The sequence below is a fragment of the Staurois parvus genome, unplaced genomic scaffold (assembly GCF_062004578.1).
Source record: "Staurois parvus isolate SC_StPar_1 unplaced genomic scaffold, SC_StPar_1.0 ptg000032l, whole genome shotgun sequence".
Lineage (NCBI taxonomy): Eukaryota > Metazoa > Chordata > Amphibia > Anura > Ranidae > Staurois > Staurois parvus.
Genome location: NW_028317828.1, coordinates 2,100,065 through 2,115,207, shown reverse-complemented (window position 1 = coordinate 2,115,207; position 15,143 = coordinate 2,100,065).

The following is a 15,143-nucleotide window of genomic DNA, read 5'->3' as shown; positions in this document are numbered from 1 at the left end:
GTAACTCCCCCCCGATTACTGTTTGATCACACAATTATGTGCAGGTATGTTGCGAACCTATGGGGGATGTCTTTATTACCGGTTTTCTTCTTTGTTTTCTCCTAGGCCTTCGGTCATATTCTTATACTGGGGGCAATGGGAGAGAGGACGCCTATAAAAGGGGAAAAAAGGTGGAGCGGGTGTTTCCTGGGAGGAGCCCTATCTCTCAAGTGAGCTGTCCTAGAAGATTCCTGGAAATACAGTTAACAGGTAAATAACTGCGTTTTTTTTTTCCCCCACCCCACAAGTTGGGGGGGGGGGGGGGGGGGGTTTAGGTGCTATCCTGGCATTTCAGGGCCTCTGAAACTGATAGGTAGTCAGGGAGTATGAGGAAATAAAGCCCTTTAAAAGCCTGAAGGTGCTTATTGGATTTTGGGGTCCTATATGTGGCTAGACTAACAGTCTCTCACATGTACCCCCATACTCAGGAGAAGTAGCAAAATTATTTTGGGGAGTAATTCCACATAAAACCATGGCATGTGTGAGCAGTAAATCATTTAAGTGACTTTTTTTTTTACACTTATTTTGTCATTTTCCAAAAACCTGTTGTAAAAAAATTGTATTGGTTCAACATTCCTCTTAGCAAATAGTTTGGGGTGACTACTTTCCAAAAGTCATTTTGGGGGGTGGGGACATTTTATGCCCAGCATTAGAAGTTTATGCCACATATCATTCACTCTTCTAACCACCTGAAGACGAGCCTTTTTATTCACATGAAAAAAAACAGTATTTTTTTGCTAGGAAATTTAAACCCCCAAACTTTTTTTTTAAAGCAGACACCCTAGTGAATAAAATGGTGGGTACTATTTGTTTATGGCACATAGTACTCGGGCAGTGATTTTAGATTTACAGAGGAGGTCTAGTGTTAGAATTACTGCCCTCGATCTGATGTTCACAGCAATACCTCACATGCATGGTGCAACTGCTAGTTACATAACAGCACAGGGTCAAGGCTTGTGCACACAGGTGTGTGTGCATGGGAGGGGCAATTTTTGTTTGATTTTTACATTGTAATCACTTTTAATGCTATAACAGGGAATGCAAATAACCCCAATGGGCAGTGTTATATTCTCTTTTTTTGAGAAATCTGGTGTCTATCAGACTCTAGATATCTCCTCTGCCCTTACATTATCTAATCAAACCAAGATCGGTGTGATCAGATGCTTTCCCAATTTACAAATGGTGCTGTTTCAGTCCTACGAAACTGAAGTGACGAAATGCTTGTAGCTTCTGAATTCTTAGACTATAGAGATGATTGGCGGTATTCTGGTCTCCAATCAGCTCTATGGTCAGCTGGCAGAACCTCCGGCTGCATTCTCAGGTTCCCCTGATGGCACGGGACTGCCTGAGAAGGCAGAGGGGGGGGGGGGAAACACATCTCCCACTGCTTGTAAAAGCAATATTGCAGCTAATTAGCCACTAGGATTGCTTTTACATGAAAGATGATCACTAGCTGCAAAGATTGATACTAGGATGATGCCTGCAGCTGTAAGAATCATTCTGGTATAACCATTCAAATCCAGTGATGTACCAGTACATCGCTGGTCCTTGATGGTTATATATGCTATGTTTGTGTTTTTTGTATGCAGCCAGTGGACAATGAAAAAATAAGAAATTTCTGCCAGAAAGTGTGTGGTATGCCCACCATTAGAATATACTGCCCTGCATCCACCCACTTCTAATGGTGGGCACACATTAGGTCACACTTTGCCACAAGTTCCAGTTCCAAGATTGAATAAATGTCTAAATCGTGGAACGCTTGAATAAAAATTGTCCATGTATAAGTGGTACCCCATATGGAGAAATGATATCAAGTCCCAAACTATCTTGCCACTGCTCCCCATGTAGTCTGGGAATCTGGGTGGGCTCCACATGACTATCTTTTCCCTTGTAAATCTGAAACTTATAAGTATAGCCTGTTGTCCTCTCACAGTTCTTCTACATCTTGACCCCATATCTGGCACGCTTGCAGGGGAGAAATTGTTTGAATGCAAGGTGGCCAGAAAAATTTATAAGGGACTTCTCAATGCAGATGTTTTGCTGGGGAGTATAGACATCTGCAAATTTTAGGTTAAGGGGATTTGCGAGGGGCTGAATTTTGTGGAGCTGGTCAAATTCAGGGTTACCCTGAGGATGACAGTGTATTGTTGCTGAAATGCATAAAACACATACTCATCTATGCCTGGCCATGGCAGCAGAGAACACGGCATATGATGAATTGGGTCTGTGGACCAATACAACCGCAATTAATTTCTTTTAGCAATGCCCATGTTGAGGGTTAGGCCCAAAAAAAAAAAATAAATTCGAGAACCGTAATGAGTTTCCATGCAAATGGTTTGGCAAGGTTTGAATTTGGGTTGGCGGCAATAAATTGTTGTGCATATAAACTGCTTTAATCCACAATCAACGCATACAGATATTCTGTGAAAAACAGCTCCAAAAATCAAGGAGGTATGTGAAAGACCCGGATGTACTAGACCGCTGGTACTCGCCAGCTCACCAAAAGGTAGAGCGGCACTAGTACTGGCACTCTGCTGCATATGAGAGTCATCAAAATTTACCGGCAAGTGCTAAGAGATCAGGCCTGATTCTGTGAACACTGCGGTTTTGTGTGCAATGTATCAAGTGACAGTGACCTACTGACACTGCACTTGCTGGGGGAGTAGGGGGGGTAAGCATAGGGGCTAAATGCAGGTGTTGGCAGGTGCCAGGGCTGATCCCACTAACGCTGCGTTTTTGGGTTCGCTATACTAATGTGAACGCTGGTATAGTGCTGACCTGATCAAAGATATTGACCCGTTCAAACACTATACTAGCAATGGAGGTTTATTGTACATGAGCATGCTCCTGGCAATCAAGGGGTTAAATGTGATGACTGGTGTACTGACGGGCAATCTGTCGCTATCTGGGAGGGGTGTGAAAACCACGGGAGCGCGAATCGTGTGTGTGTGTGTATGTGTATATATATATATATATATGATTTTGTGTACCCATGCCGCCCTGTAGCAGTATTTCTGCTGTAGCGTGGTCAGGAAGTGGTTACAGAAGAGGTTTGTGTTACGGCGCTGCGTTACTTTAACTGAAATTGCGCGGTCATGCAACACTGCACCCAAATTAAATTTACATCCTTTTTTTCCCACAAATTGAGCTTTCTTTCGGTGGTATTTGATCGCCTGGGCGTTTTTAATTGTTTGTGCTATAAAAAAAAAGGCTGACAATTTTGAGAAAAAAAAACAATATTTTGGACTTTTTGCTATAAAACCTGTCCAGTAAAAAAAATTAAAAAATCTAATTTTGTCACAAATTTCATCCAAAATGCATTCTGCGACATGTCTCTGCTAAAAAAAAATCCCAATACGTGTAAATTAATTGGTTTACATGAAAGTTATAGCGTTTACAAATGGCAGGAAAGATACTGGGATTTTTAATTTTTTTTTTTATACTAATAATGGCGGCGATCAGCGACTTATGGCAGGACTGCGGTGGACATTTTGACACTGGGGGGGGAACTTACTTGGGGTCACTGACATTCCCAGTGACACCAATACAGTGATCAGTGAAAAAAAAACCCACTGACACTACTAATGGCACTGGGGAGGAAGGGGTTAACATTTTTTAGGGTTAACTGTGAGGGGAGTGTTTTACTAGGGGGCGGGGGGGGGGGGGGGTGTGCGCTGGGAGATAGGCTGATCGGGAGAAACTCTTCTCTCCCTCTTCAGCTTGTCAGGAGCTGACAGGCAACTTGACAGATAGCAGGGCTGTGTGTAAACAATGCAGCCCTGCTCTCTGTCAGCGATCACCGCTAATCGCGGGGAAACGACCGGCCGTGACCCGGCGGCTGAGACCTGCTGCTGACACCCGCGGGACAGGTAGGGCGGGTGCGTGCCTCACACGCGCCCCCTACCTGTTTTGCAAAACCACGATTTAAAACATGGTTTTGCGCAGCCGTGCCGCCCTGCAACCGTATTCATGCAGTGGCTGGGGCTGAAGCAGTTAACACCTAACTAGTCTCCAATTTGATCCACCTAGACAGGGCAGTTTTATACCTGCTGGTTCATAGGGGTGAATTGACCTTCTGATAAGGTCTCTCTGAAAGGGACAGGTGCACCTGATGTAACTTGTTTGAAAGGGGCCTAAGTTGGAATCTGCAATAACTCACATATAAAAAGATCACCAGAGGGTTTTTCCCAATGAGTAATGTAGAATTCGGGGAACACTTAAAAGCCTGTTCACACTGACAGTCCTCTGATCAGGTCTGCCTCAGTTACTCAGGTGGACATGCATGGAAGCTCCATGCATTCCTTTGGACCACTGGGTTTCAGTTTACACCCACCTACCTCTGGGTCCAATCAAGCCTTATAAAAGGGGGACTGGATTAGAGGCAGCAGGTGTCGGGAAGGAATTTTAAGACCAAAATTTTTCAAAAGTAAAATATTACTACATTTAAATCTTGCCATGCTCCTTGCTAAATACCTTGGCCTGTCTACTTCCAAAGGGTCATTTGTGTGTTTTGTTTTGTTTTTTCTGTAGGGGAGGAGACCCTTGTGATTGTGTGCACAGATTAAAGGCAGACAACCATTTTGTACAAGATCTAACATCTTGTATCATATTTGAAAATGTCATTCTCAATCAGTCTTCCCCCTCCTTTTTTTTTTTTTTTTTAAATATGGCTCGTGGTCTGTGTATGCTGGGGTCACAAGGGCATCAGGCACAGCATGATACACTTCATGGTTGTATACCCAATTAGCTGGTTCCATGATATCTGTCAGACCCTTGCCTTGGCCTGGTTGTAAAGTTATAAATCCAGTCACTGGACATGAAAGCATTCCAGAGTGGCAGTAAAACATACATCCCATTTGAAACCACTTTTTCATACAATTTCATAAATCCCAGCAGGAACAAGGTACAATAAAACAAAGCATATATTCAGATAGGTCAGTTTAATGCGAGTCACCTGATACCTTATACCCCTAGATAACATCTACCAGAGAGTAGAAAGTGATATCTTATCAGTCACAGCCGGATATGTCATTTGGTGTCTGGACATTCAGAATATCATTCTGCATATTAACCTGCCAGTGGCTAGGCTGCTGCATGCACAGCTATTGACCATGGTATAAACTTGTGAGGGATTTGGGTCACAGCCTGGGTCTCCACCTAACCCCTCCCCAAATGAGATGGTTGATGATTGGACCTTGGCTTCAGTATACACCCCCTGCTGGGACACTAGAAAATCTGTCATGCCTGGAGAGAGCATGAAGAGTTCTCCCTTTTAACATCAGGAACCGACTTTGGGAGAAAAGACACCCTTTTGTTTGGGACACTTGGACTCTGCTTAAACCAGGACTTCTGCAAGTATTCAACCTTTCTGTTATCTGTTGTTGCGCTCTATATATATATATATATATATATAATTTATATTACTTTTCTATAAATATTTTTATTGCACCATTTTGACCTTTTTTTTTTTCTTTTCTTTTTTTAGTAATCCTATTTTCTGAAAAGTGAACTGTTTCTAAAGCTCTTTAATGCAAACTAAGAATCCCTGTCTGAGGAGTGCTACTGTGTGGTTTAAAACCTCTGGATACATCTGTCTGCAGTGACAGTGTATACATATGCTTATTCAAACATCATAGTGTTACTGCTAAGATTTGTGAGTTTCCTCCTTCTCTGTAAAAGGTGGTGGTGGCAGTGTGAAGGGTTAATTGTGTAATTAACCTGACCCAGTAACAATCGCTCTCAGGCTGTTGGCACTTAGATTGGGGTCCAGTGAGCGGGAAAATCTTTGTGCAGGGTGCAGCTGAGAGTGGCATTGTTATGCAAGTGGCAGTACGGTTTTAGATTGGCTAGTCCTTCGGTCACAAGTTGGTGATGGACTGGGGTCTGACACCATGCCTGTCACAACCCTCAGCTGTAAAACTGATTGGGGAATATTTGAGATAAGTCCCCCTTCCCCTCCAGTATTTTCTCTTTACATCAGGCTTGCTCCTCACAGGTCACCTCCACCCCCACTTGGTAGCACCGCTCCTATCACGGGGTGTGAACTACTGTAGTGTGTGAAATGCCACCCGTCTGCTGTCTCGTCCTCATGGTTCCAGCACTTGGTGGATTGCAAAGGTGGCGTGCATGCAATGCCTCATTCTAGCTCCACAGCATCTTCCAGCGGTGTAACTGGAAGTGGGTTGGGCCAGGAACACTGCACAGCCTGCAAGAGGGCTAAGATGCCAGTGAGAGGACAGCAGGGAGGCTGAAAGCAGTCAAGCTGACATTCCAGGATGTCACAGCTGGCTCTTGCACTGGAGACCCTGCCAAACCACCTCATGGAGGAGGAAAGGATGGCAGCACCAGTGACTGCAGGCCAAGACAGAACTTGGTGAGTGCCTTTTCTTCTTTCTTCAGGGGGAGCAGGGGCCCAAATGGACCATGTTGGGTCAGCCTGGTTAGGCCAGGTGCCCCAATCCCCCTCCCTGTTAACAAGGATGTTGAATTCCTGACCTGCAATTCAGGTGCCGGGCAAACATTTTTTAGATTTAGCTGTGATGTGGGCAAGTGGCAGGGTTTAGAGCTGCCCTCCTGTGGGCTGTCCCCATTGACTAGCCAGCGCTTCTGATAATAGAGGGGGCAATGGCGGAACTCCCTGCAGAGCATGCCAGGGATGGATTGGTACCTCCTCCCCCAGTGTCCTACTCATCCCTGACCCCAAGGTGGAACCTGTGGTGAGGCTTGGAGGGTGTGGCTGGCCTCAGGTGATCTCTCCTTGCCACAGGAGTGTGCTGTGAGAAGGCTGCAGGACTGGTATGTGCTGTATAGCTGCTTCTGAGTGGAGAGATGACCAGGAGGAAGCATGTGCTAATACTTTTGTTAGAAGATGGTGACTGGACATGATTAAGCCTTTCATTGCTGGCAGACATCCCAGTTGGAAATGTATGATTAACTGATTCATTGCTAGCAAATCCCTGATGGAAATCTAATTTCCTTTTTTAGGGATCAGTTAGCAATGGAGATTACTCATAGGCTCCCAAAACCAATCTGAAAGGGTTAATCATGCACTTCCAACTTCCAATTCGGGATCTCATCTTCCAGCAATAGGATCAATCATATCCAATCACCGGGAATCTTCTAGCAAACCTTTTTTATTGCTAGAAGATCCCTGGTGGCTGTACAGACTGGTGAAACTAGCAGGGTTTCAAAGGTCACACTTGTGACTGGGCCCTGGTAGACTCATGGGAGGACCTCAAGATGACAGGAAAGGGGCCTGCTGTGGGACCATAACTAAGGGCCTTGTGATCAGTGGGAAGGATCTTGGGACCAATGGAAAGGGCCATTCATGGTTTCTTGCAATGGGACCCTGAAGGTTCTAGCTACACCTCCTGAGAGGCAGACTGGAACTGCTCTGTCCACCTCTGATATAGGAAACAGGAAGAGATGACGTGGATGTAACCGATTTTAGAAATCGAAAGCATTTGATCACAAATCTTGGTGTGATCAAATGCTTTTGACCTGGGTCTTATTGACCCCAGATTTCTCCATAAAGAGTATCTATTGCTGTCACATGGGATGTTTACATTGTCACGGCAATAAAAGTGATCGAAAAAATGAAAGCAACAGTGCACTTTAAAGCATCCCCCCTGTGCTCATGTGCAAAGGCAAATGCGTATCGTGGATAGTAAAATTTGCCATTACACGGGTGGGCACATTTTTAAACTGACATTGCTGCTAACATCTTTAGCAGACGTTTGGGTTACTTATTGTGGGAGTGTGGGTTTTTTTTTTTTTTTATCAAATTAAAGTGCAAAGTGAAAATGAACTAGTGCTGGGTGAATATTAATTACCGTAATGATAAAATGAGCGTATAAAGCAAAGTTTTAAAGACGCTAAATAGAACAGTCGTGTAAATCCTGGAAGGTGCGTATAGTGACAATTGTGATAAAGTCAATAAAACCATATGGTGTAAACATCTGTGACTCCTGTGGCTGTGAAAAATGGATATATATTGCACTAACCAGCGCAATCACTTGCGCATTGGAGTATATAAGACCTACTCCTAGGTTCTCAGGATCTGGAACACTGCAAACAGATGAAGTCGTCAGGGCAGCAGCAACCACCAGGTGTCATACATCCAGGACAGGTTACCACCAATCTCCAGCTATGCAGGTCTCAGCCGCCAGGGGGATCATACCCATATGCATACATCAGGTCAGGAATCGCCTTCAAAAAGGGGGACTCGCAGGAACAAACAGGCCCAAGAGAAAAAGGCTCCAATGGTGTAGTAATTTATTATTCAAAGAAGTGACATCAAAGCAAATGAATATGAACTTACATTCAGGAACCCAAGATGGCCGCGTGGTGTGCTTTGAATAATGGCTTTATTGACTTTATCACAATTGTCACTATATACACCTTCCAGGATTTACACATGAGACGGTTCTATATGCTATTTAGCGTCTTTGAACGCCATTGAAACTTTGCTTTTATCTGTTCATTTTATCATTACGGTAATTTGTGATTATACATTGTCTTTTAGCGCTGTATGTATGTTCAAATTAAAGTTTTTTTCAAAATTTGTGTTTGAAAAAGCTCTGCGCAAATATTGTCATACAAAAAAATTATTACACCCATTAACTTATCCTCTAGCGCAAAGGTCTCTGCACTGTGGCCCTCCAGCTGTTGAAATACTACAAGTTCCATCATTCCTCTCACTTGAGTCTTGCTTGTGGCTGGCAGTCTCCCATGCCCTCATGGGACTTGCAGTTCCTCAACACCTGCAGGGCCATAGTTTGAAAACCCCTGCTCTGGAAAAAAAAATATGGGGTTTCTAAGAATTTCTAGCAAGATAAAAATCAAGTCCAAGTCACCATAAAGCTCCTTTTCATTTTTAAAAGCACCTCTGTCTAATGAACAGTAACCCTTCATATTTCCCCTCTTGCAAAAAAAAATAATTTTTTTTTTTAATTAGATTGGGAGACCAAATTAGTCCTTGAACAAGTAGTTTTAACAAATTTTCACACCCTTGTGTTAAGCCTAGCAGTCAGAAGGGGGGGAAGAAAAGTGAGACTAACAGGCGCTGTGCCTCTTCTCTCGTTCAGAATCCTTGAGCGGAACTCGGGAAGCCCCTCCTAGACCACCTCCTTTACCTGTGGGCTCTAGCTCCACTATGAAATGTGGTTATTGTGGGGAGAAGTTACCTAGGTCCCATCCTAAACCATTTGTATTAACAAACTAGCAGGGAACGAGGCTTCAGATTTGATGAGATTTCCAAGCATCTATTCAAATGGTGAATATAGCCACAATCCAGTCTTTCTGAACCTTGGTGGCACAGCTGCAGGGCCCAAGTCCAGAAGAGCTAACCTCTAGAGAAGGCCTTTCCTCACAGGAAAGCTTTAATTCCAGTGTATTCCTCCCATCTTCACAGATGCTTCCTCCAGCCCAAGCCAGGGATGAGAAGCTTAAGGGAGAGCTGGATAGTTGGCCTAAATCAGACCACAGCTCAGGGGAGGAGGGGGATCTAGATCTGGGTAGTGAGGCAGGTAAGGTTAAGCCTGGTAGGCACCTCTTTCTGCTGAAGGACTTAGGCAATCTACATCACTAATGAGATTCCAGGGAAAAGGACCCTCAGGCAGTCTACATCGCTAATGAGATTCCAGGGAAAATGTGTAGAGGCTTAGTTATGGCCCATGCTAGGGTGATCACTTTCCACCAATTCTTAAAGGATTTAATCCTACGGGAATGGAAGGATCCGGGAAGTAGAATTGTCAGACCTAATACTTGGAAGAGAAGGTTCCCCTTTAAAGAGGAGGAAGATGAGTTCTTTAAGCTCCCTAAGTTGGATGCTGCAATGTCAGGTTACCAAGAGGTCTGACTTCTCCTATGAGGATTCAGGGAGCATAAAGTATTTGATGGGCCGAAGTTCTGAATCCCTCTTAAGGAAGGCATGGGATGCTAAGACATCTGCCCTGGCCCCAGCTCTGACAGCAACCTGCATTGCCAGGAATACAGACTTCTGGATGGAAAAACTGACCAAACACCTGTCGCAGGGGGCCAAGTCAGATTAGGTACTATATTTCCTCTCAGTCATAGGGAAGGCTGTAGCCATGTGGCAGATGCTGTGGTTGAATCTGTTAAGGCCCCAGCCAAAACAGTCATACTTACTAATTCAGCCAGAAGGGCTATCTGGGTTAAAGCATAGGAAGGTGACAACACTTCAAAAGGTAAACTATATGGCCTCCCCTTTGAATCCCCCCTGCTGTTTGGGCCGGGGTTGGACAATGTGTTGTTAAGGTCTGAGAAGGGGAAGAAATTTCCAGTTAAACCCAAGAGGGAGAAATATAAGAAATGTTTTTCATGGCCCTTCAGGACAGAATCATCAGAGAGCCAACAAGGAACCAAATAATGGGGTTATGGCAGGGGAAAATTTGCTGTTTTCCTCCCTAGGTGACAACACCAAAGAAACCAAGTAATGCCGGGATCAGGGTGGGGGGCTGCCTGTCACATTTTACTCCCCAGTGGAAGAAAAACCTCAAACAGTGCCTACATCTACCAACTAATAAGAGAAGGCTATTGCCTGGAGTTCTCGTCAAGGCCCCCACCAATGATCACCCACCTTCCTTGGGATGCTTTAAAGAAAGAAGCACTCCTGGAAGGAGTTCAGGAGTTGGTGGAACAGGTGGTGATAGTGCCGGTACCAAAAAGCCAGCAATACCAGGGATTTTACTCCTACGTATTCATTGTCCGCAAACCTTAATATAATATTCAAATATTTACACAAAAATCTCCTGAAAAAGTCCTTTATGACAGCGCTGGACCTCAAGGATGCCTATTTACATGTCCCAGTTCACCTGGAACATCGCGCTTACTTGAGATTTGTGATAGTAATAGGGGAAGAAACAGTCCACTGGCAGTTCAGGGCTCTTCCTTTTGGACTATTGGCCAGTCCAAGGAGTTTTACAAAGATCCTAGCCAATCAGTGGCACTCTTGCACCTTCAGGAGATATACCTGATTCCCTATTTAGACAATCTTCTAATCTTTTGGTCTCTGCTATCCAGGTGAAGGCAGACATGGGGAGGGTAATCTCCCCCCTGGAAACTCTAGGCTGGATAATGAGCACAGAGAAATCATCACTGGAGCAGGTCAAAACATTTTTAGGCTACGTAGTGGATGCAAGCGTTCAGAAACTCCTACCGAGGGACAAGGTGCAAGAAGATGGTCTGTTCAATGAGGGGGTTGATAGTCGCCACAAGCTCCCAAAGGGAGGTGTTGAGAGTGCTGGGACTGATGTCGGCAGCCATTCCTGCTATAGTGTGGACACAACTCCACTAAAACCTGTTCCAAATTATTATGCAAATTATATTTTTCTCATTTACCTAAATAATTGATGTAAATAACAGTCAGCATAATTCTCATGTTATCAACTATTAAGAGTACAATTCACATTTTATTGAACAAACCTCCTAATGATAACAGTATTTTTTTTAAACATAGGAAACTTACAATGCACTGTTCCAAATTACGCACAGTAAGTTTCAAAACACTTTATAGGTTGTAAAGAACTGAAAATTGTCATTTGTTGTGTTTGCAGCATATTTACTGAAATCAAAAGCTATTTCAATCAAACTTTTAACAACATTTTAACTTTTTAAACATTTTAACAGGTCATGTTACATTTTAACATAGGACCCCTTATTTGATAGCAGCTTCACAAGTCTTGCATCCATTGAACTTGTGAGTTTTTGGACAGTTTCTGCTTGAATTTGTTTGCCAGATGTCAGAATAGCCTCCCAGAGCTGCTGTTTGGATGTAAACTGCCTCCCACCCTCATAGATCTTTTGCTTGAGGATGCTCCAAAGGTTCTCAATAGGATTGAGGTCAGGGGAGGATGGAGGCCACACCATGACTTTCTCTTCTTTTATCCCCATAGCAGCCATTGATGCAGATGGTGCATTGTCATGCATGAAGATGATTTTATTACGGAAAGCATAATTCTTCCTTCTGTACCAGGGCAGAAAGTGGGCAGTCATAAACTCCTCATACTTTGCAGAGGTCATCTTTACACCTTTGGGGACCCTAAAGGGGCCAACTAGCTCTGTTTCCATGATTCCAGCCCAAAACATGACTCCACCACCGCCTTGCTGACATCGCAGCCTTGTTGGAACAGGGTGGCCATCCACCAACCATCCATCTGGACCATCCAGGGTTGCACGGCACTCATCAGTGAACAGGACTGTTTGAAAATTAGTCTTCATGTATTTTTCTGCCCAATGGAGCCGTTTCCGCTTGTGAGCATTGGTTAGTGGTGGCCGAACAGAAGCTTTATGCACAGTTACAAGACTTTGGAGGACTCTACACCTTGATGTCCGTGGGACTCCAGAGGCACCAGCAGCTTCAAATATCTGTTTGCTGCTATGTAATGGTATTTTAGCAGCTGCTCTCTTGATCCGATGCATGGATCTGGCAGAAATCTTCCTCAATGTGCCTTTTATCTGCACGAACCCATCTGTGCTCTGAATCAGCCACAAATCTCTTAATAGTGCGCTGATCACGATTAAGTTTTCGTGAAATATCTAATGTTTTCATACCTTGTCCAAGGCATTGAACTATTTCACTCTTTTTGGCAGCAGAGAGATCCTTTTTCTTCCCCATAATGCTTTAAAATGGTGCTCTGCTTAATAATGTGGAACACCCTCCTTTAGTAGTTTTTCCTTAAATTGGGCACACCAGCCAATCTAATTATCACAGGTGTCTGAGATTGTTTTCAGTGATCAAAAGAGCCCTGAGACACAATGCCATCCATGAGTTAAACTGAAAAACAAAATATTTAATCTTTGTGACACTTAAATAGAATTTGCATAATAATTTGGAACACAGTGTAGAGAGACCTGCAGTTCTCCCTTCTGTCCAGCTGGGACATGAAGAAAGAATCCCTGGACAAAAAGTTAGTCCTCGCTCCACAGTTGAAATCCTCACTAGAATTGTGTGTAACCCCAACAATCTTTAGGAAGGCAGGCCCTGGGCCCAGTGGGACCCCCTAAAAGTTGACACAGAGGTGAGCTCATAGGGGTGGGCTGCTCACCTGGGGGAAGCCAAGGTCCCTGGAACAGGGCAATCTCCTGGTCTTCGTCCAACTCCAGGGAGCTCAGAGCGGTAGGCAAAGGCCAGAAAGCTTTTGAGAACAGTATCTCGGGCAGAGAGGTTCAGGTCAGCTCCGACAATGCCACCACGGTGGCCTACCTGCACCGTTAGGGTGGAACCAGATCTAGACTTCTCCTGGACCTAGCCAAGGAGATCCTGGGTTGGTCCGAAGGGAAGGTTCTTTCAGTGCTGGAGGGTTCATATAAGAGGGACAAGCAACCAGGAAGCAGACATCCTCAGTCTCCAGCTGATCAGGCAGGGGGATTGGGAGCTATTTCTGGCAACCCAGAAATAGACCTTTTCGCCGATGGCAAGTGCAGGAAGGTAAGAAGGTTCTTCTCGATATCTCGGGAGAGTTTGAGGGCCTAGACTCCTTGTCACAGAGCTGGCAGTTCAGGCTGGCATATTCCTTCCCCCCCTGCCCCTGGCATTAATCCCGCAGGTTGTCCAGAAGCTCAGCCAGTCGTCGGACCACCTCCTGCAGATTGCACCTTGGTGGCCAAGGAGGGCATGGTTCGCAGCCCTAAAAATTCTCTCGGCACCACCTTGGAGTCTTCTGATCCAACCAGATCTTCTTCTTCAGGGTCCGATGCTTTGCCCTAAGCCATAATTCTTCCACTTGACAGCCTGGCTAGTGAGCGCCAGATCCTGAAGAGTAAGGGTTGTTCAGACAGAGTTATAGACACCCTCCTCCTAAGCAGCAAGCCTGTGACTAGGAAACTTACTCAAAAGTCTGGAAAATATTTTGTTCTTAGTGCAAACGGAAACAGGTTTCCTCTATCTCTATTCCAATGATCCTGGAGTATCTCCTGGATGGTGTTGAAAGAGGGGTGGCATTTAGCACCCTTTGAGTACAAATTGATCCACTTTAAGTTTTTGTTGATGCTAATTAGCTAGAGAACCTTTAGTTAAACAGTTTTTGGTGGCCAGGGAGAGAATGGTCCCAGCCACAAAAGAGAAGTTTCCGCCTTGGGATCTGACAAGAGTGCTAGAAGCCTTATCAAAGCACCCTTTTGAATAAATAGAGGAGATTCCCTTTGATGTTAAAATTATCTTTTTTGTTGGCTATCACCATGGCTAGAAGAGTTGGAGACCTACAAAATTTGTCAGTAAAAGATCCCTTTCTACTAATCCTGCCAGATAGGGGTCACCCTTATGCCAGAGCCGATGTATTTGCCCAAGGTAGCTTCTTTATTTAATAGGACACAGGAAATAACTGCCTTCCTTCTGTGATAATCCCAGGAATGCAAAAGAAGAGAAATTCTACTGTCTTGATGTGCAGAGATGTCTCTTCACTTATTTGCATAGGGCCAAAGATTTTAGATGGTCTGACCATCTTTTTAGTTTCTTATGCTGGACCAAAGAAGGGACTCCAAGCCTCTAAGGCTTTAGTCTCCAGGTGGATCAGACAAACTATTGCCTTAGCTTATAAGAGTTCAGGGATCTGTCCACCAACAAAGGTAAAAGCTCACTCAACCAGGGCTATGGCCACATCCTGGGTGGAAAAAGCAGGGGCCTCCTGGGAACCTCAGTGCAACCACCTGGTCCAGTCAAGATACCTTCTTGAAACTTTACCAAATTGAAGTGCTGTCTCAGCAAGACTTAGCCTTTGGCCAGAAGGTGCTACAGACTGTGGTCCCACCCTAAGGTAGGCCTGTGGTTACTTGATTATCTTCTCAGGTGTGCTATCCTGGAAGGTGGTAGGAGAAAACCAACCCGTTAGACTTACCGGTAACGGCATTTCTACGAACCTTCCCACCCTATTAAGGGGGGAGAAAACTTCTTTAAGTAGTAATTGGTGAGTACCTATGTATAATGATTTCCCTTGTGGACTGGTTTCGGTAGTTACCGTATTTTTCACTCCATAAGACGCAACTAGGTTTTAGAGGAGGAAAACAGAAAATTAATATTCTGAACCAATGGATTGCAGACAGTACAGGAAATGAGCAGAGACTGCAGTTATAATACAGGAGATGAC